This window comes from Medicago sativa, chromosome 6, assembly GCF_051527215.1.
Source record: "Medicago sativa cultivar Bolivia chromosome 6, Bolivia_mono, whole genome shotgun sequence".
Lineage (NCBI taxonomy): Eukaryota > Viridiplantae > Streptophyta > Magnoliopsida > Fabales > Fabaceae > Medicago > Medicago sativa.
The window spans coordinates 80,848,639-80,870,160 of NC_140754.1; positions in this window are offsets into that span (position 1 = coordinate 80,848,639).

Below are 21,522 nucleotides of genomic sequence, written 5' to 3' on the forward strand. Positions count from 1 at the left end.
ACCACAAAAACTCTTGAACTTCTTCATATTGATTAAATGGGACCCATGCAAGTAGCTAACATTGGTGGAAAGAAGTATGTTTTGGTGGTTGTTGATGACTTTTCAAGATTTACCTGGGTGAACTTCATCATAGAAAAATCTGATACCTTTGAATCACTCAAGGAACTTTGCATCCAACTACAAAGAGAGAAAAATAGAGGTATTGTCAGGATAAAAAGTGATCATGGAACAGAGTTTGAAAACTCCAGATTTCATGAATTTTGTGCAGATGAAGGAATCACGCATGAATTCTAATCTCCCATAACACCTCAACAGAATGGAGTAGTGGAAAGGAAGAATAGAACTCTACAAGAATCTGCCAGAGTCATGTTACATGCTAAACACCTACCACTTTATTTCTGGGCTGAAGCTATGAATACAGGTTGTCATGTTCATAACAGATTCACTCTGAGAACAGGTACTACAACTACCTTGTATGAGCTATGGAAGGAAAGAAAGCCTACTGTAAATTACTTTTATGTCTTTGGTAGCAAATGTTACATTCTAGCAGATAGAGATTACAGAAGAAAAATGAACCCAAAGAGTGATGAAGGAGTCTTTCTGGGCTATTCCACTAACAGCAGAGCCTATAGAGTGTTTAACAACAGAACTCAAGTTGTTATGGAGTCCATCAATGTAGTGGTAGATGATATGGTTAAAGAACCAATGCTTGAAGTTGTACCAGGTGTTGAAGCATATCCTGAAACATCTGCTCAAGAGAAATTAAGGCCTAAAACTGATGAAGAACCTGAGACTAACTCTGAAGATATTGAACTGGAGAATGCAGAATCAAGCAAAGGACCTTAAATCAGAGTTCAGAAGAATCATCCTCAAGAGCTCATTATTGGAGATCCAGATCAAGGAATCAGAACCAGGAGATCTAATGATGTTGTCTCCAATTCCTGTTTTGTGTCCAAATTTGAACCTAAAAATGTAAAGGAAGCTCTCACTGATGATTTCTGGATTGAAGCCATGCAAGAAGAACTCAACCAGTTCAAAAGAAGTGAAGTATGGGATCTGGTGCCAAGACCAAATGACATAAATGTCATTGGAACAAACCGGATCTACAAAAACAAGTCAGATGAAAATGGCACTGTTACCAGAAACAAGGCAAGACTGGTAGCACAAGGTTATACACAAGTAGAGGGATTAGACTTTGATGAAACATTCGCACCTGTAGCTAGACTGGAATCTATTATATTACTTTTGGGAGTAGCTTGTATCCTGAAGTTCAAATTGTTTCAGATGGATGTGAAGAGTGCCTTTTTAAATGGGTATCTCCATGAAGAAGTCTATGTTGAACAACCAAAGGGATTTGTTGATCCAAGTTTTCCTGATCATGTGTACAGGCTGAAGAAGCCATTGTATGGGTTGAAACAAGCACCTAGGGCTTGGTATGAAAGACTCACATAATTTCTGACCCATCAAGGATACAAGAAGGGAGGAACAGACAAGACCTTGTTTGTTAAGAAGGACAAAGGAAGACTCATGATATCACAGATCTATGTTGATGACATTGTGTTTGGAGGAATATCAAATCAAATGGTTCAACATTTTGTTCATCAGATGCAGTCTGAATTTGAGATGAGTCTTGTGGGAGAACTGACTTACTTTCTTGGTCTGCAAGTCAGGCAGATGGAAGACACAACATTCATCTCCCAGAGCAAGTATGCCAAGAATATTGTGAAGAAGTTTGGGGTAGACAATGCCAGTCATAATAGAACACCAGCAGCCACTCATGTAAAGTTATCCAAAGATGAAAATGGTGTAGCTGTTGATCAAAGTCTGTACAGAAGCATGATTGGAAGTCTCCTATATCTTACAACAAGCAGACCTGACATAACTTTTGCTGTAGGGGTTTGTGCTAGATATCAAGCAGACCCCAAAATGAGTCATCTTGTTCAAGTCAAGATGATTCTGAAGTACATAAATGGCACCACAGACTATGGAATTCTCTATTCTCACAGTGGAAGTTGCAGGTTGATTGGCTATTGTGATGCAGATTGGGCTGGTAGTGCAGATGACAGAAAGAGTACTTCATGAGGCTGATTCTTCCTTGGAAACAATCTAGTGTCCTGGTTCAGCAAGAAACAAAATTCTGTGTCTCTATCAACAGCAGAAGCAAAATATATTGATGCAGGTAGTAGCTGCTCTCAGTTAGTCTGGATGAAGCAAATGCTGGAAGAGTATGATGTTCAACAAAATGTTCTAACATTGTACTGTGATAATTTAAGTGCTATCAACATCTCTAAGAATCCTATACAACATAGCAGAACAAAGCACATTGACATCCGGCATCACTTCATTAGGGATCTTGTTGAAGATAAGGTAGTATCACTGGAGCATGTGACAACTGAAGAACAACTGGCTGACATCTTCACAAAAGCCTTAGATGTTAAACAATTTGAGAAACTAAGGAGCAAGCTGGGTGTTTGCATCCATGAGGAATAACAACCACTGTTCAGGGTGTCAGGTACTTTTAGCTATAATTTATGCTTTTATTCTCAATTTGGCATATTTTATGGCTAAAAAGGGGGAGTAGATATATCCATGATGTATGTTTCCTGACTATGTGCCTACTGATGTTGAGACATCTGATTCTGGTTTTCTGGTGTTTTTGGTTTTCTGGTATTCTTGTTTGTTTGTTTATTTAAAAAAAAAAATAAATTTGTTGCATGTATTCAGGGGGAGTAAAAAATATTTGTTTGTGCTCCTTGAGGGGGAGTAAACTTCTTTGTCCCTGAATGTTCCTGTGGATGTTGGAACATCCTGATGGTTTGAGCTACTGAGTATTTTTTTTTCTATATTTCTCTAAGTAGCGTGTTGTGACAGTTGACTGTTTGTTTAGGATATTATAGGATTTTATTTTTCCTTATATGTCCACTGCTGCAAGGCTCTGATTTTTCAAGTATGGTACCTATTTCTCTTATCTACTGTTGCATATGATGATTTGAGAAAAATTGCGAAAGTAGGTTCAAAGATCTATAATATACTTCTTCTAATCCTGAAGATTATGTGTGATGACTGAAGAACTTTATTTTGGTATCTATTGGATATCTGAGAATGTGAACCTTTCTTCAAGGTAGATTTTTTTTTTGTAGAGTGAAGGAAAGGTTGCGTGTGATATCTCTCTGATTTAACAGGTGTGGGCTTAATTTGTTTTAGCCAAAAATTTGCCAAAGGGGGATATTGTTGGATATTTGCATGTTGGCTTCACTTTTGCCTAAAACAAATATTCACTTCAGATGTGGAACACTATGTTCCAACATCCAGACCTGGTTGGTCTGAACCGTGTGCAATTATGAGGAGATCAGAGCATGTGTTGGTCTGAACTGTGTGCAATTATGAGGAGATCAGAGCATATGTGTTTTCTTAAGGAATTGATAAAATGACTTAGGAAAGTATTTTTAAGGTGACTTTTAATGAGCCTACTTTCTAGGAGTTTCTTTATCCGTCCATGTAGCTTAATCAATAAGTCACTGATCCGATCTGAAGCATGATTGAAGGAATGACATGCCTTGCTTTAATATATAAAGGAGGCTGCAAAACCTGAAGAATGATTCAAGACATTGTTTTACAAAATAGAGTTTTGTTTAGGTTTTGAGTCTTATATCTTGTGAGCCATTCGTGTATCATCTTGATGCATGTTTAGGACTGTGCTTTGAGTTGTAATACTGTGCACTACTCCGAAGCTTTTAAGCAAGGAGCTAGGTAGATTGTGAACTGCATCTAAGCTTTTAAGCAAGGTTGCATGTTGTTATTTTTGAGGGTAACCTCATTTGATTTGAGTCTGTAATTTGGGAATCACAGGGGATTGTGATCTGTTATAAGGGAGTGAGATGGGATCTCAAAACTAGGAATTCCTAGGTTGAAGTCTAAGTTGGGGTAGGTCCTAGGTCATAAGTGCAAACGTGGTTTGCTGAGAGCTTTTGAATACGGACTGCACTAGTGGATTTCCTTCCTGGCTTGGTAGCCCCCAGAGTAGGTGACGTTGCACCGAACTGGGTTAACAATTTCTCTGTGCCTCTTTTCTTTCATGTCTGTTATTTTGCTTTATTATGTTTATTCTGTTAGCTTAATGTTCTAAACATCATATACAACATCTGTTTTTTCTGTGTACTGTGTTGGAACACCGTAAGTCTAATGTGCCAGAATAACATGTTCAATTGGGACAAAGAATGAATCTTGTGGGTAGTCCCACGTAACTCCTCAATCTCAGCGGACGACAACACCCCTCAACACTACGAAAAAAACATTAATTGATGTGGCAATTCTAAATGTTTTGATTGATTGTATGTGTAAAATTGTTTTAGGCTGTAATCCTACCACCATTAAACTCTATAAATATATACTTCAATGTAGGTTTGCTTGTTTTTTCTTTTTTTTTTTGAACAAATAGGTTTGCTTGTTTTTAAAGAAGATATAATTTAGGAATTTAGGTCACCTGTATAGGGACTAATTACTTATCTCTTTTCAATTATTGCCATGGACCATATTATCCCTTAATTCGATCACATAACACATAGGCAATATCATGATATAGTAAACGGACGCATTTGATGAAAATATTACATGTCAGAAATAAAAATGGAGGTTTAGTTAAGGGACTAAAGTGTCCCAGTTTATTTTTATGAAGTACTAAAAGTTGTATTTTTTTATTGTGAGGGACCAAACTAAAAGTGTAATACATTGTCATATTACGAGCCAACATAATTGAAGAGGCTCCACTTAAGCCATCCATATGAGTATGTTACAATCATACATTTGAGTTGGTGAAATTGCTTAAGCGTAAAAGAGCACTTAAAAACAATGGTTATATAAGATAAGGTCTAAAGACTTGGAGTGACTCCCTCACCACCAGTTTGAGGGGGAGAGTTAAGGAATGATATGAAATTAATTATCATATTATGACTGATTCTCTTATTATGGAGGTGTATCAATCACAGTTAATACTGTTGACTATATGTAGTTATTTACTATTATTTGTAATAATGCCTAACACAATGTAAGGATCATATCTGTATATTTATACATACACAGTGAGTGAATAATGGACAACACATTCCTTATCATTCTTTCTTGGCATCAGAGCGCTTAAGCTTGAAGGCTCTTGATCCATTTAGCCATGTCATCCGCTGCAAACTCAAACCAAAAGAATGAACTCCCTTCAAGCATTTCTGTCAAGCTGGACAGAGAAAACTATCCTCTGTGGAAATCATTGGTCCTACCAATAATAAGAGGCTATAGGCTCGATGGTTATATGCTTGGGACAAAGGAGTGTCCAGAGCAGTTCATAACATCATCTGAAACAAGTGGCAAAAAGATTAATCCTGAATTTGAGGATTGGCAGGCTCATGACCAACAAATTCTAGGTTGGCTGCTAAACTCAATGACAACAGGAATGGCAACACAACTGTTGCACTGTGAGACATCTAAACAACTTTGGGAAGAGGCACAAAGTCTTGCTGGTGCTCACACAAGATCACGAGTCACATATCTCAGATCTGAATTTCACATCACTAGGAAAGGAGAGAAGAAAATGGAGAACTACCTGATGAAAATGAAAGATCTTGCTGACAAACTCAAGATGGCAGGATCACCAATCTCAAATGCTGATCTTGTAATTCAGACATTGAACGGTTTGGACGCTGACTACAATCCTGTTGTGGTCAAGTTGTCTGATCAAATCAACATCAGTTGGGTGGATTTGCAGGCTCAACTGCTTGCATTTGAAAGCAGGCTTGATCAACTCAACAACTTCATCAATATCAATCTAAATGCTACAGCAAATGTTGCTAACAAAACTGAGTTCAGAGGAAATAGATTCAATCCTAGAGGAAATTGGCGAGGATCAAATTTCAGAAACATGAGAGGAGGCAGAGGAAAAGGTAGGCTGTCTAAACCTATCTGCCAGGTATGTACCAAAACTGGTCACACTGCTGTACAATGTTATTATCGTTTTGATAAGTCCTACACAGGCACCAGTCACTCAAATGTTGATGTTGAGAAACAAGGAACAAATAGTGCTTTCTTAGCATCACCATACAACGATCAAGACTATGAGTGGTATTTTGACAGTGGGGCTAGCAACCATGTGACACATCAATCTAATAAGTTCCAAGAGTTCACTGAAAATAATGGTAAGAACTCCTTGGTAGTTGGAAATGGTGAAAAATTAAAAATTGTTGCTTCAGGCACATCAAAACTTAAAAACCTCAATCTACATGATGTTTTATATGTGCCACAAATCACCAAAAACTTGCTAAGTGTGTCAAAGTTAACTGCTGATAATAATACCATTGTTGAATTTGATCATGATTGTTGTTATGTGAAGGACAAACTGACAGGGAAGGTTCTTCTAAAAGGGAAGCTTAATGATGGTCTATATCAGCTCTCAAATGGCAGCTCTCAAACAAATAAAGACCCATGTGTCTATTTGTCAATCAAGGAAATTTGGCATAGAAAGCTTGGACATCCTAGCAATGAAGTCTTAGACAGGGTGTTAAAGATTTGCAATGTCAAAACTTCACCTAGTGACCAATTTAAGTTTTGTGAAGCATGTCAGTTAGGAAAATCTCACTTATTACCTTTTAAGTCCTCTACCTCCCATGCTCAGGAAGTTTTAGAATTGATTCACACTGATGTATGGGGTCCTGCACCAATAAATTCAATTTCTGGTTTTAAGTATTATGTGCATTTTATAGATGATTCAAGCAGATTCACATGGATTTATCCCCTAAAGCAAAAATCTGATACCATTCATGCATTTATGCAATTCAAAAACATGGTTGAAAACCAATTTAATAAACGGATAAAAGTTATTCAATGTGACGGTGGAGGTGAATTTAAACCTGTACAAAAAGTGGCACTTGAAACAGGAATTCAATTTAGGATGTCATGTCCTTACACCTCTAAATAAAATGGTAGAGCTGAAAGGAAACATAGACATGTAGCTGAGTTAGGCCTAACCTTGCTAGCTCAAGCAAAGATGCATATGCATTATTGGTGGGAGGCTTTCTCCACTGCAGTATACTTGATAAATAGGCTTCCATCATTTGTTACTCAAAATGAGAGTCCATACTGTTTGATCCACAAGAAAGAGCCAGATTACAATTTCCTAAAGCCTTTTGGGTGTGCTTGTTATCCCTGTCTCAAACCATACAATAAGCACAAGCTTCAATTTCACACAACTAGGTGTGTGTTCTTGGGATGTAGTGGTGCTCAAAAAGGATACAAGTGTATCAACTTTCATGGGAGAGTCTTCATCTCAAGACATGTAGTATTTAATGAAGATCATTTTCCCTTTCATGATGGGTTTCTTGACACAAGAAATCCATTGAAAACTCTAACTGAAAATGCTACAACATTATTTCCGCTTTTTCCTGCAGGTACTGCTGTAACCAACACCACAAATGAGCCAATGGGAAATGGAGAAAATTCAACTTCTGAGAATAATTCAAGTACAGACCAGTCAACAACAATAGACAGGTTCAGTGATGATGGTGATGAATCAACTCATGGGCTTGACGATACTGGAATAGATAACAATGATGACTCAACTGAAACAAGTCAAATGAGTACCCATATTGAACCTGAAGTCAGAGCAACAGGTGAAGAAAGCAACACCAACACACACTGGATGCGCACTAGAAGCAAAGATGGAATCCACAAACCAAAACAACCATACATTGGAATGGTACAAGGCTGCACAAATGACAAGGAACCCGAAAGTGCTAGTGAAGCTCTTGCAAGACTTGAGTGGAAGCAAGCAATGGACTCAGAATTCAAAAATCTAATATCAAACCAAACATGGACACTAGTACCATATCAAGGCCAAGATCACATCATTGATTCAAAATGGGTGTTCAAAACAAAATTTAAGGCAGATGGCTCAATTGAAAGAAGGAAAGCAAGATTAGTTGCAAGAGGATATCAACAAACAGCTGGTCTAGATTTTGAAGAAACCTTTAGTCCTGTTGTCAAGGCAAGCACAGTGAGAATTATCCTTGCTATTGCTGTTCATCTCAATTGGGACATTAGACAATTGGACATAAACGATGCGTTCATCAACATAGATTAGTATGAAGGTGGTATGTAGCAATACCAAGTTTCTGGAAGCATTCATCAAACAACTAAATGTAGTTTTCTCACTCAAGGACCTTGGGGAACTACACTACTTCCTAGGCATTGAGGTACAAAGAGATGCAGGAGGATTGTATCTGAAACAGTCAAGATACATACATGATTTACTCAAGAAATTCAAAATGGAAAAATCCTCAACTTGTACAACACCTATGGTGACTGGGAAACAGTTCACTGTAGAGGGGGAGAAAATGGAAGACCCAACTGTGTATAGACAAGCTATAGGAGCATTACAATATCTAACCAACACACGTCCTGACATTGCTTTTTCAGTAAACAAGTTGAGTCAATACATGAGCTCTCCAACCATTGATCATTGGCAAGGAATAAAAAGGATCCTAAGGTATCTACAAGGTACAATAAACTACTGCTTGCACATTAAGCCTTCTACTGATTTAGACATTGTTGGATTCTCAGATGTAGACTGGGCTACAAGCATTGATGACAGAAAATCCATAGCAGGACAATGTGTCTTCCTTGGTGAAACACTGATTTCTTGGTCTTCAAGGAAACAAAGAGTAGTGTCAAGGTCTAGCACTGAATCTGAATATAGGGCCTTAGCTGATCTGGCAGCTGAGATAACATGGGTCAGATCACTTCTAAATGAACTCAAACTGCCATTACCAAGAAAACCAATCCTGTGGTGTGATAACTTAAGTGCTAAGGCACTTGCATCCAATCCGGTTATGCATGCTCGTTCAAAACACATTGAAATTGATGTTCATTATGTAAGAGATCAAGTGCTACAAGATAAAATCAGAATAGCTTATGTTCCAACAGCTGACCAAATTGCAGATTGCTTGACTAAATCTCTCACTCATTCAAGATTCAATTTTTTAAGAGACAAACTTGGAGTGACTCCCTCACCACCAGTTTGAGGGGGAGAGTTAAGGAATGATATGAAATTAATTATCATATTATGACTGATTCTCTTATTATGGAGGTGTATCAATCACAGTTAATACTGTTGACTATATGTAGTTATTTACTATTATTTGTAATAATGCCTAGCACAATGTAAGGATCATATCTGTATATTTATACATACACAGTGAGTGAATAATGGACAACACATTCCTTATCATTCTTTCTTAAAGAAAGTAAATATCAACCAAAGTACAAAGCAAGATTTATTGTGAAAGGATTTAATCACAGAAAGAGTATCGACTTTGAAGAAATTTCTCACATGTGGTGAAGATGACTTCTATTCAAGTATCGACTGTGAAAGGATTTAATCAGAGAAAGAGTATCGACTTTAAATAACTTGATGTAATTAAGACGATATTCCTTCATGGTGATTCGGAGGAAAAGATCTATACGGAGCATCCTAAGGGTTTTAAATTCAAAGGCAAGAAATTGCTTGTTTGTAGATTAAAGAAAATTTTGTAGGCTCAAGCATGCACTGTGATAATGGTACAAAAATTTTGATTCTTTCATGAAGATGCATGAATAAGGTAAAACTACTGCTGACATTGCGTGTTTGTCAAGAAATTGCTTGTTTTGAATCTATTAGTCTTTTGTTATATGTGGATGACATTAACATATTTGTTATTGGTCATGACACAAAGAATTAAGCAAGTTATTTGCATTGAATGACTTGGGTTCTGTGAAGCAAGTCCTTTGCATGAGAATTACTCGTGACATGATGAATGATAAATTATGGGAAATTAAAAACATGCGAGTATTTCACTTAATAGTCATTTCAAATTGAGTTAAGAATAATGTTCTGCAATTGAAGAAAGCAAAGATATGATATGAAGAAAGTTTCTTATGCATCCATAGTTGGTAGTTTGATATATATGTGTTATGCTATGCACAAATGTTAATCAATTCTTTAATTTGTTAAATCATAGCGATGTTGTTACGCAAAAAATTAATCAATTCTAACGATGAAGAACTTTAATTTGTAAAATAGTAGTAAGCTATCAAAAATTTAATCAATTCTAATGATAGGTAAAAAAATTAATCCACTAGCTTATAACCTAGGTGGATTAAACTATATGAATATGTATTTTTATGTCATTTTATATTTTATATCTAAATTTACCAAATATCAATCTAATAGCTTTTTAGACATAAACTATCAATTATAAACCTACAATTGATTAAATTTTTGCGTATCATTAAAATTAATTAAAATTTTGATTTATCCACTATCAAAAATTTAATCAATTCTAACGATAGGTGAAAAGCTAGATTATAACTTATAAGTTATAATTGATATCTTATAGCTGAAGAGTCTCTGGATTGATATTTGGTAAATTTAGATGTGGTAAGTATAAAATGACATAAAAGTATATAATTATATAATTTTTAAAAATGTTTAATTTATGTATAGAAATTATAACCCTTATCTTCAATCATTTATATCAATTAACACTACCAAAAAAAATATTAAACACTACCAAAAAAAAAACAATCATTTATATCAATTAAATCAAATGTTAAATAAGTTTTTGTTTCTAATTATTTCAATTTTTTTAGTCCTTCTAAATTTTTTTCTTTAAATAATAGTCCTTCCAATATTTTCTATTAACCTTTTTTGTCACTATTTTTAAATTAAGGGTTAATTATGTTTCTAGTCCTTATAAAATAGCGACCTTGTAAGTTTAGTCCTTACTTAATTTTAATAGCATTTTTAGTCCCTATAAAAAAAATTACTTATAATTTTAGTCCCTGCTAAAACAAAGTTTGATTAATTATCCTTAAACTCTTAAATTTTTGAACGATTTTTTTGAGACAAGATTAGAACACTATGAAAGGTTCGTTTACTAAAATTTAGAATTTTCTGACATGAAATGAATTAAATATGAATTTTTTAAAACGACAAAAGTTAAAGATAAAAAGTAATAAAATCTGGATGTAGAAATCAAATTTTGCGATAATTTTTTGCAGAGGAACTTTTAATAATGTTCTAAACATGTCTGCAAAAAATTGTTCAAAAATTTAAGAGTTTAAGCATAAATTAAACAAATTTGAATTGAGTAGGGACTAATACTCAGTGAAAAAAAACAAAATTAGGGACTAAAAATGTTATTAAAATTAAGTAAGGACTAAACTTATAAGGTCGCTATTTTATAGAGACTAGAAACATAATTAACCCTTAAATTAACTCATGTGTACCCTTTGAATTTTTTTCTAGTCATGTTTGATAAATTTTATAAATATCCCTTGTAAAAGTTTAGATTTTTTTAACAAAAGATGAATTAAATATAAATCTGTAAGTTTTTGTCGCAGCGGTGGTCTAACGGATGTGGTGGTTTTCATTTTCACGGTTATGCGGTGGTGATCTTATCTAGTCAAAATTTATTGAATCTGGAATGTGCAGTTAATTCAAACCTTCTTGCTAAGTTTAGATCATCCGACATGCGATCAGTTTTACCTTTATCACGAACCTCCTACTGGCCTCCCTTCCATTCTTGATACCGATGCTTTGAGGAATGGCAACTTAAGAGAGTATTTTTTTTTTGTTCCCTTTGTAACAAAAAAGAAAAGGTTTTGACATTGTGAAAATTAAATTTAAACATGTCACAAAACCCGAAATAGAAACCTCTTCTTCTCATTTCTTCTCCGACAAATTTGAAATGAAACCATTGGAAACCCTCTTCATACAATATTTCTTCTTTGTTGGTATGCTTCAACTACCAGAATGATGATTGGTAATTGGTCTCGGGAGGAGTTGTGCATCCGATATGATGTGACTTGTAAGGAGACTCAATGAACAAAATTTAAATATGTAGCCTCAGTGGACATGTTCTACACCAAAATCATACGACATCGCTTTACCACGACTTAATCTTTACCTGGATGGTTTCTTTCCCACAATTGTATTGATCACTATGCATTTTGTGGTCTATGGAAAAGAAATCACTCAATTAAAGATCTATTAGTGGTAAAACTATGATGTATGAATTTGGATTGAAACACCACCATGAGGTTCAAATAAATTGAAATCTAATTTCATTGAGTCGACTGTCAAATCACACCAAATTAATTTTTTTTTTGAAGCTAAATTAGTCCACCCAAATTGACACCAGTGAGAATCGAACCTGAGACCTAAAGAAGCTATCCACCCAAATTGACACCAGTGAGAATCGAACCTGAGACCTAAACCTGAGACCTAAAGAAGCTAAATTAGTCCACCCAAATTGACACCAGTGAGAATCGAACCTGAGACCTCGAGGAGGAGCACACTCCCAGTCCCCAAGCCAATACCACTAGGCCAACCCAAGTGGGTTTCGCACCAAATTAAATTGATACCTGATTCATAAATAATAATCAATCACACGCTCTGATTGTTGAAAGCCTAGATAAAGGTGTTAGCATTCTACAACATCGTTGAAAAAACGGTTACTTCAAATTAATTAACGCAAGAATATTTATTCTCCTTATTATTAAATGTGAATTAAAATTCAATTTAAAAAAAAAAATGAAAGTGCAATGTATTTAAAGGAGGGAAAGTATAATTTTATATTATTCTGTTTGACAATAGTGCTCTTTTGTTTCTTCAAAAAAGAGTGATCTCTTGTTTCTATGTATGTCTAGGTGCGATATAAATTCAAAGCCACACATCTCTTGGGAGTGGTTGTGGTGCATAAGGAAATCCTTATGCACCGTGCATAAGTCCCAGCACATTAACCATTTTGCAGTGGAAATGATTTATGTGAGTTGGACTCCAAAACCATTTTGCAGTGGAAATGGTTTCTGTGAGTTGTACTCCAAAACTATTAGATGTACTTAATGGTTTCTTTGATCCTAATTCAAACGCCACAAACTCTTTCACTTTCTTCGCTCCCACTGATTCTTCACTCTTCGACACCATTTTCATCATCAGATTCCCCAAAAAAACTTCTTCTATTCCTCCTCTCATAGCCGAAGATGATTTCAGCGACAACGATGACGAAACCTGCTCGTTGTCATCCACGTCATCGGAATCCGAAGATGATGATGAAGAAGAAGATGAAAATAGATCGGGTCAATATTTTCGATTAAAAGGCTCTGGCAACGGTGACGGATTTCTACGCAGTTGTCGTCGTAGCATTACCGATATATATTTTGCTATCGGAAATCGCCAACAGCAAAAGCGTTGTGAAGCTTTGGGATACAATAGGGTTTTCCATCGGAGAGATATTCCGATGCGGAGGCTCCTGCGCCGGTGGATCAGGAAGCGGTGGTGCAGAAGAAGAAGAGTAGTAGAGTTTCGTTGATGGAGAAATCTGAAGCGTTGGATGGAGTGAGAAAGTGTGAAACTATAGCCGTTGAATTGAAAGAGCACATAAGCGAAATCTGATGGTTGTGAAGTCGTTATGCGTAAGGAAATGGCTTGTGCACCATAACCTTTGCCATATCTCTTGGGTCGAAAAAAACTGTGTATTGGTTGATTTCAAAGAAAAGTTTGTTGTTGCGATGATTTTGATAAAAATATCAATTTGATAAAAAAGAAATTGTGGATTTGACAAAAAAAAATATTGAGTGCCACAAATTGATTATAACGTGTTTGTTTGATTATTTATCGGTTTGAATTTAGTTGTAAGAGTTTAAAATCACCAATCTCTCACAACTCATGCATGTGTCTTCGATCAATGATTAAGAAGATGTCATATTTCGCGGAATTTTATTTTATTAAAAAGAAGTTTATCATTTTAGGATTCAGAGTCACTAAATTGTCACTGATTCAAAACTAAACAACAACGTTATTGAACTCTAAGCTCCAATCTAACAATCAATGTTAGCCAACATAGATATAATTATAAATTTCGATATAAACATACAGTAACGACAAAAACAAAAATCACAAAGTTAAGCAAGATATCAGAAAGAGAAAAGGAAATAGCTATACGACCTTGTTACCCATAATAGTGCAAAAAACGAGAGGTCCACGTGAACACGCGTTGCAGTTCATGCGTCGAACAACCGGCTTCGGTTGTGACAGGATCTAACAAAATTGATGCCTACATGTGCTTTCTCAACAAAAGAGAATATATGTGAACCCAATATTCTTTTTTGTTGAGAAGGCAAATGTATCATCAATTTTAATGTTTAAGTGAACAAAAGAAAACAAATTAAACAAGAGAGCAGATAAAGTTCCTTTAAAAAAAGAGAGAGCAAATAAAGTGGTTGTGATAAGGTTTTGATGTTATTAAAATTAAACTAAAAATGCGTTGATAAACTCTAAATAGAAACCCTTTCATCTCGTCTTTTCTCTGGCAATTAAAAAACAAAACATTGAAAATCTTCTTCTTCATCATCATGTTTCAACAAGAAGGGTCTCCGCGCAGTCGGTGTTAAGAGATGTTATGCATCTGATATTAAAGTGACCAGAAAGAATACTCAATTGACTAGATTTCTGATCTTTTTGTACAACACAGTGCACCACACCAAAACCCTTCGACAACGCTTTACAACAGCTGGACCTTCACTTTGCGGTGTATTTCCCATAAATGTCTCAACCACAACCACAATGCATTTTGGTCTACGGGAAAGAAACCACAACGTTAAGATTAAGTAGTTGTAAAGCACTGACAAGGGGTTTTGGTGTGAAACACCGTCATCGGTACAAACAAATCGAAATCTATGACCAAGTCGCATTAATACTCAAAAAAAATAACTCAATCCAACACCGACGACTATTCACACTCATTGTTGACGTATAACGCGAAGAAGAAATACTATACAAAGGTGTTAGCATTCCACATTATTCTACAAATGGTTATCTAAAACTAATTTTGCAAAAAAAAATTTTGTTAGCTTTAAAATATATTGACTTTCTTATTATTATTAAATGTGAATTAATTTTTTTTTTTATATATAAAGGAAAGTGTATTGTATTCAAAGAAAGAGGAAAATATAAGTTTTTTGTTTTTTATCATTGTGTTTGACAATAGTGATCTCTTGCTACGGTATAGAATTCAAAGCTACATAGTTCTTAAGTAAAAATTAATTGTGTGTTGGTTAATTTAAAAAAAAAAAAGTTTGTTTCAATGATTTTGATAAAATGATTAATTTGATATTGTTTTTTTTTTTTTATAGATGGAGGAAATGATAATAGTTATTGAAAACTCACACATACAATTGGATTAGTCGGAGTTTGAATCCAGATCATGGCGTCCAACCTAATAATTTCAACAATTTTATAGTAAAAAAAATTGTTTATTTGTCAAAAAAAGAAATATTATTGAGTGGGATAAGTTGATTATAGCGAGTTTGTTTGATTATTATTTGATTTGAATTTAGTTGAAATGCATCAATTGTCACAATTCAGTTGTATGGAATCAAGGATTAAGAACATATCACATTTCACCCATTTTACTAAAATAAAGGTTATTATTTTAAAATTTAAAATTACCAAGTTGTCACACCTCAAAATATCACGTATTACCAAGATTACATATCTCAGCCAAACAATAATAAACCGGTTTTGAACTCTAAGCTCCAATCCAATGTTAGCAAACATCAATATTAATGTCGTTAACATATGGTATCAATAAAATGGTCTTGCACCAATGCATAAGTCTTTTTCATCATTTGATCAACAAGTTACATCATATCTCATTTAATTTAATAGTGAAATTTATTGATCTAACGGTAAAAATCAGCTTGTGCACGATGCTCACTACTTGTGCACCATAAAAGTAATAACTAAAATCAGAAACTTAAGCAAAAGATTAGAAAGCCTAAAAAAGATTAACAAAATATTAGAATGAGAAAAGGAAATAGCTAAGCGACCTTGTTACCTATTATAGTGCGGAAACGAGGTATTAGGGTTGTTTGTGCTAGGGGTGTAGGGTTTATTTGCATTGAGTTTGAATATCATATCTTCATCCAAAAGTTTAAGGTATTAGATTAGATATATGTTTCTTTCACTTATTTGTTGTTCTAAGATCTATGAAAGGTTGATGTGTTGGTGTGAATAATGTCTTTATGAAAATGGAGGCTAGGGAAGATTTTCATGACAGGAAGAATGAAGGGTTCTTTCTTTGCTATTATTTTAGTCCCCTGTGCTCCTTTTATAGATGAACAAACTTAATATTTTCTTTTGTTGTTGATGCTTTATGGCCAATTGTCACAGCCTCAAAGCATCCTTTAGCATAGTTGTTATACCCTAATTTTGGACCTAAAAATACTTGTTCAAAATTTTCTTTCATCTTTGATATATGTCTGTTATCCTTGAAGAATTACCAATTTGCCATTGTTTACACTGACATTTTACTCTGCTTTATCTCTCAACTTAGCTTTACAAATCTTTTCAACTGTGTATTTGTCCATGTTTTCTTGCATTTCAAGTCATTTGAATTTGTCTCTGATCACTTGCATATTTCTCTGCATTTTATTTCAATGTTATTTGCAAAATTCATGAAAAAGGGTATTTTAGTCATTCCCTGCATTCAAATTCATTTTAGTCCTTGAAAATTTGTTTGAGTCTTTTCAAATAGTTTGAATAAATCTTTATTTCAATTCCATGTCAAAATCCATTTAAAAAAATTGCATTTGAAGTCATTTTGAGTCAGTTCAGCCCCTAGGGGCATTTTAGTCTTTTCATGTGTTAAAACTCTGTTTAATCTCCAAAACTTGTCTCTGAGTCTTTTCATTTAGTTTGTATAAACTCTTGCCTTAATTCCATGTTAAAAACCATTTTAAAAATTGCATTCGAGTCGTTCTGAATCATTTTAGTCCCTAGGGGCATTTTGGTCATTTCACACAAAATTTTGACAGAGAGAGGTTACTTTAAAGTACCTCATTTAAGTAATTGGTTCATTTTAGTCCGTTTTGTTATTTTTAATCGTTTCACTTTACATTATTTTCAAATTACATTTTTTACCAATTTTATTTTAATTACGTTTTAGTCCTCTTTGTTATTTTGCACTTTAGTCCTTATATTTCAGTTTTTTGCAGATTTGTCCAAAAGTTAGTTACAGGTCCAGGGACACTTGGCAGCTCAGCATTGGTCCAAGACTACACATGGCAGCCTATAAAAGTCCAGTCACAGTCAATGATCGAAACCACCACTCACTTTTTGCCAAATCATCAGAAACAGAATTTTCTTTCTTTCTCCACAAAAAAAAAAGATCAAAGAAGCTAAAAAAAACTCAAGAACAGTATGAATGTTGCATGAATCTCCATGAACATTCATACGAATTCTTCAAGTTCCAGAAGCCAATTCATCTCAAATCAACACAATTCCACCTCAAACCATCGCAAATTATCTCCCCAAAGCTGAAATTCGCAAAAAACGAATTCCTCAAACCCTAACATTCAAGATCCAAGCTCGTAACAACATCACAGCACAAACACAAGCGCAGATTCACGCAACAACACGTACATCAAGCCAAAAAATGGATTGAAGGACACAAAAGCCAGAAGTACAAAGAGGAAAGAATACGAAAGCCAGAAGCACGAAGAAGGAAAATATTGACTCACACTTCACAAGATTCGAAGAATATCTGAAGTATCCTTTCAATTCGCCTCAAATCTCCGAATCAAACTCAAAGTAAGCTTGTTCCTCTTCTTTCTTTGTTTAAGTGTAAATATTTGTTCGGTTAGATTCTTGTAGATCTAGGATTATTGAGACTTGATATACGAAAACTAAGGCCAGAATTGGAACGAAGAGGATGAAACGAATGCCTGGATGTGAAAAGATTTTCGAAAACCTAAAAAAAATCTCCGGTACGGTGGCGCCGCCGGCGAACCACCGCACCGGAGCAAGCTCCGTTCATCTTCTCCGTTCAACCATTTTCAGAGCCTCTCTCTCTTAAAAAAACCTAGAGAGAGGAACGACTGTGTGTTGTGTGTGTTTCTCTTTGTAAAATGTTTATATACCATGCCTGTGTCTCACACGCGCGCGCGTCCATGCCCCTTGCCATGTTCTCCTGCATTTGGACCGTTGGATCTAGGGTTTGCTAGATCTAGATCAATCCAACGGCCTCTGAGGCATCTGGATGATCTAGATCCAGTGTTAGCATTGGGCTTGGGCCTATTTCTACCAGTGTTTTCGTTTTATGCTTATTTTGTGCTATTTCAACACTATATGTTGTTAATCACACCCCTGTTCACTCAAAAAACTCTTGTAAAAATTCCATAAAAATTTACACATGTTCTTGATGATTTTGTATTGTTTGTTTACTGGAAAACTTGATCAAAATATTGACACATTTTCTTGCTTGTTTCTTGAATCTTGTATTAAAAAAATCTATGAAAAATGGCTTGATTTCCTTTCTAATTCTTGAAAATATTTGTGGTCCATACTATGTGATTTGGTGAAGTTTTTACCTATTGTTTAAGTGTGTTTTGCTGCATGTGTGAATAATGATCATTTGCTTGCTTTGCAAGTTTTTGTTAGTGGATAAATAGTGTGAATATGCCTAAATTCACTTCAAAATGCAAAGCTTATCATATTGCCTTGATTCTCGTCCTAAAACCTGAGTTTATGCCTTCAAAGAATATGTTGAATTGTGAGAATTATAGGCCATATGATTCTTGCATTTTTGTGTTTGAACTTTGGCTATATTTTGCATTGTTTTGGCTCTGTCTTGTGTTGATTTCTTTGCTTTTGTTATAGTAACTTTTACTTGTTTTATCTTCTTGGTATTATCATGTGCTACTAACTCCTTCATTTCATGTTTCATGCATTCCATAAGGCATCTCATTCTCCATCTTATATTCTTGGTCTCTATCTTTCTCACACTTTAAAATTCATGCAAAAATTAGAATGTAATACCTAGGAGTTCTTGTATTTTACTTTATGCTCTTAAATTCTTGCAAAACCATAGCATGTATCTAGGCCAATGATGTAAAGGACAATGGACTCTAATAATGTACATCGACACAAGCACCGACACATGCACACATACCACATAGATATCTTTAGATATATGCTTAGGGTATGCATGTTTAGATGTATGTTTAGGATTGCATGTTTAGATGAATGCCTAGGAGTTACACTTAGAAAAAATCTTTTTTCCAAAGAAATATGAACAACATAACTCAAATCATTTTCTAAATAAACCTCGGGATGAAAATCCCATTGATTCTCCTTTTGTTTTCTTAATCAAATTTCAATGAAAATTAATCATACTTGACCCTTTTTCAAAAATAACTAATCAAACCTCACTTTTTCTTAAAATCTCCATGCTCATAAAGCCTATCAATCTCCATTCTTCAAAATTCCAATTTTCAAACTTAAAATCAACCAACAAAAACAAAAACATTTTTTGGAAGAGAACTACGGTGGATTTGATCCCTTAAAAGGGTACGTAGGCAAGGAATCAAAATTCCTTCAATTCAAATAAAATAAAATTCCAAACATGTTCTTCTCCCTCCAATTCTTCATTTAGCAAACTTTAGGTGTAAATATCACTTTTTCAAATAGCATTTAAAAATAAAGCGCGCGTGTAGAAAGTAAAGACGGTTCTTATAGGATACTATAGTCGTTATGGGTGCCTAACACCTTCCCGTAGCGAAAACAACTCCCGGACCTCGATTCTCAAGGGTTTTGCTTATTTTCCCCTTCCCAAGAAAAAATGAGATATCAAAGGTTAAAAAGGTTCAAACTTAATCAATGTTTGACACCCGAAAAACCAAGATAAAACAGCTGGCGACTTCACTAGGGAGATTCGAGAGTTACGCCTAGTCTTTATTTTTACGCTTGCGCTTTCATTTTTACTTGCTTCTTTTACTTGCTTTCTTATGTGAATAAATGTTTAATTTCTTGCTAACGTGTGGGGTGAGAATATCAAAAGTCCTACACCCGGGCTGAGTGAACTTAGGATTTAGGGGGGATATAATCGACAATTCATTCCGAGGGTTGCCTCGTGTATTGGATTATGCGATCAATCCCACATAGCTGAGGCATTTTGGGAGTGATGTTGTCGGCGCGTGTTGTCGCGTTTAGGCACTTTACTTCTAATTGTTCTATGACGCTATGAACCGTAGATAACCAAACCCATCCATGGCCTATTTTCTAGGATGTAGTGCGTAGGCTAAACCGAGTGTTGTCTCGAGTTTTAGTCGTCACGCGATACTACACTCAAGTTAGACCTTCTTACGGATAATTATGGAGCGAGTGTTGTCTCGTGACACCATGATATATGTCGGAGAGGTTGCGACTTGGGAATTTTTAGAACCCGGTTACTATTATCCAAAGCCCTAGTTTCACCGGACACCGTGTCCACCCTCAACTCCTTGACTTTGAATTCCAACCCACCATGTTTTCTCCGTACTTGAATGTGATCATGCATACATGCATAAACTTTTTCCATGCATTTATCGAAGGGCTTAGACAAATTGAATTTATAAACATTGTAGGAATGGGGAAGACTAAATCCTACAAGTTCAAGGAGGTTGATTTGGCTAGTTTGAGAGACTTGGCACTCAAGGTTAAGGATCCGATTGGTTTTCGGCATCGTTATGGGGATTTACTTACTATTCTCTGGACTAATGTGGATGAGAAGCTTGTGCACACTCTAGTGCAATTCTATGATCGTGATTGTCGGTGCTTCACTTTTCCTGACTTTCAGTTGATGCCTACTCTAGAGGCTTACGTTTCCTTGACAGGCTTACCTATAGCCAAGGGAATACCTTTCTCGGGACTTGAGAATCCTCCTACTCCTTTGGTTATTGCTAAGGATCTCTATCTCAAGACCACCGATGTCTCTAAGAATCTTGTCACTAAGGCTCGCATCCGAGGGTTCACTTCAGAGTATCTACTTGAGAAAGCCAACCTCAAGACCACTTGTCAAGACACTCTTGAGGCTATTCTTGCACTACTCATCTATGGGCTTATTCTCTTTCCAAATCTTGATGACTTCGTGGATATGAATGCTATTATGATCTTCCAATCCAAGAATCCGGTTCCTACTTTGCTAGCTGACACATACCATGCTATTCACGATCGATCTGGTAAGGGTCATGGATACATCCTCTACTGTGTACCTCTTCTCTATAGGTGATTTATTTCGCACCTTCCAAAGTCTTTCCATGACAATCCGGAGAATTGGTCTATTTCACAGAGAATCATGGCTCTCACTCCTAATGAAGTAGTTTGGCTCACTCCCGCTGCTAGAGTCAAAGAGATTATTCTTGGTGGTGGAAAATTTCTTAATGTGCCTCTTCTTGGTACCCGGGGTGGAATCAACTATAACCCGGAGCTCGCCTTGAGACAATTTGGTTTCCCGATGAAAGAGAAGCCCATCTACCTTGCTACATCTCCTTACTTCTTCCATTACTCCAATGCTCCCACGGGAATAAGAGAAGATTTTGCCGAGGCTTGGTCTAAACTTCGGAAGAAAGATGTGAAGCATATGGGTGTGAGATCCGGTGTTGCTCATGAGGCTTATACCCAATGGG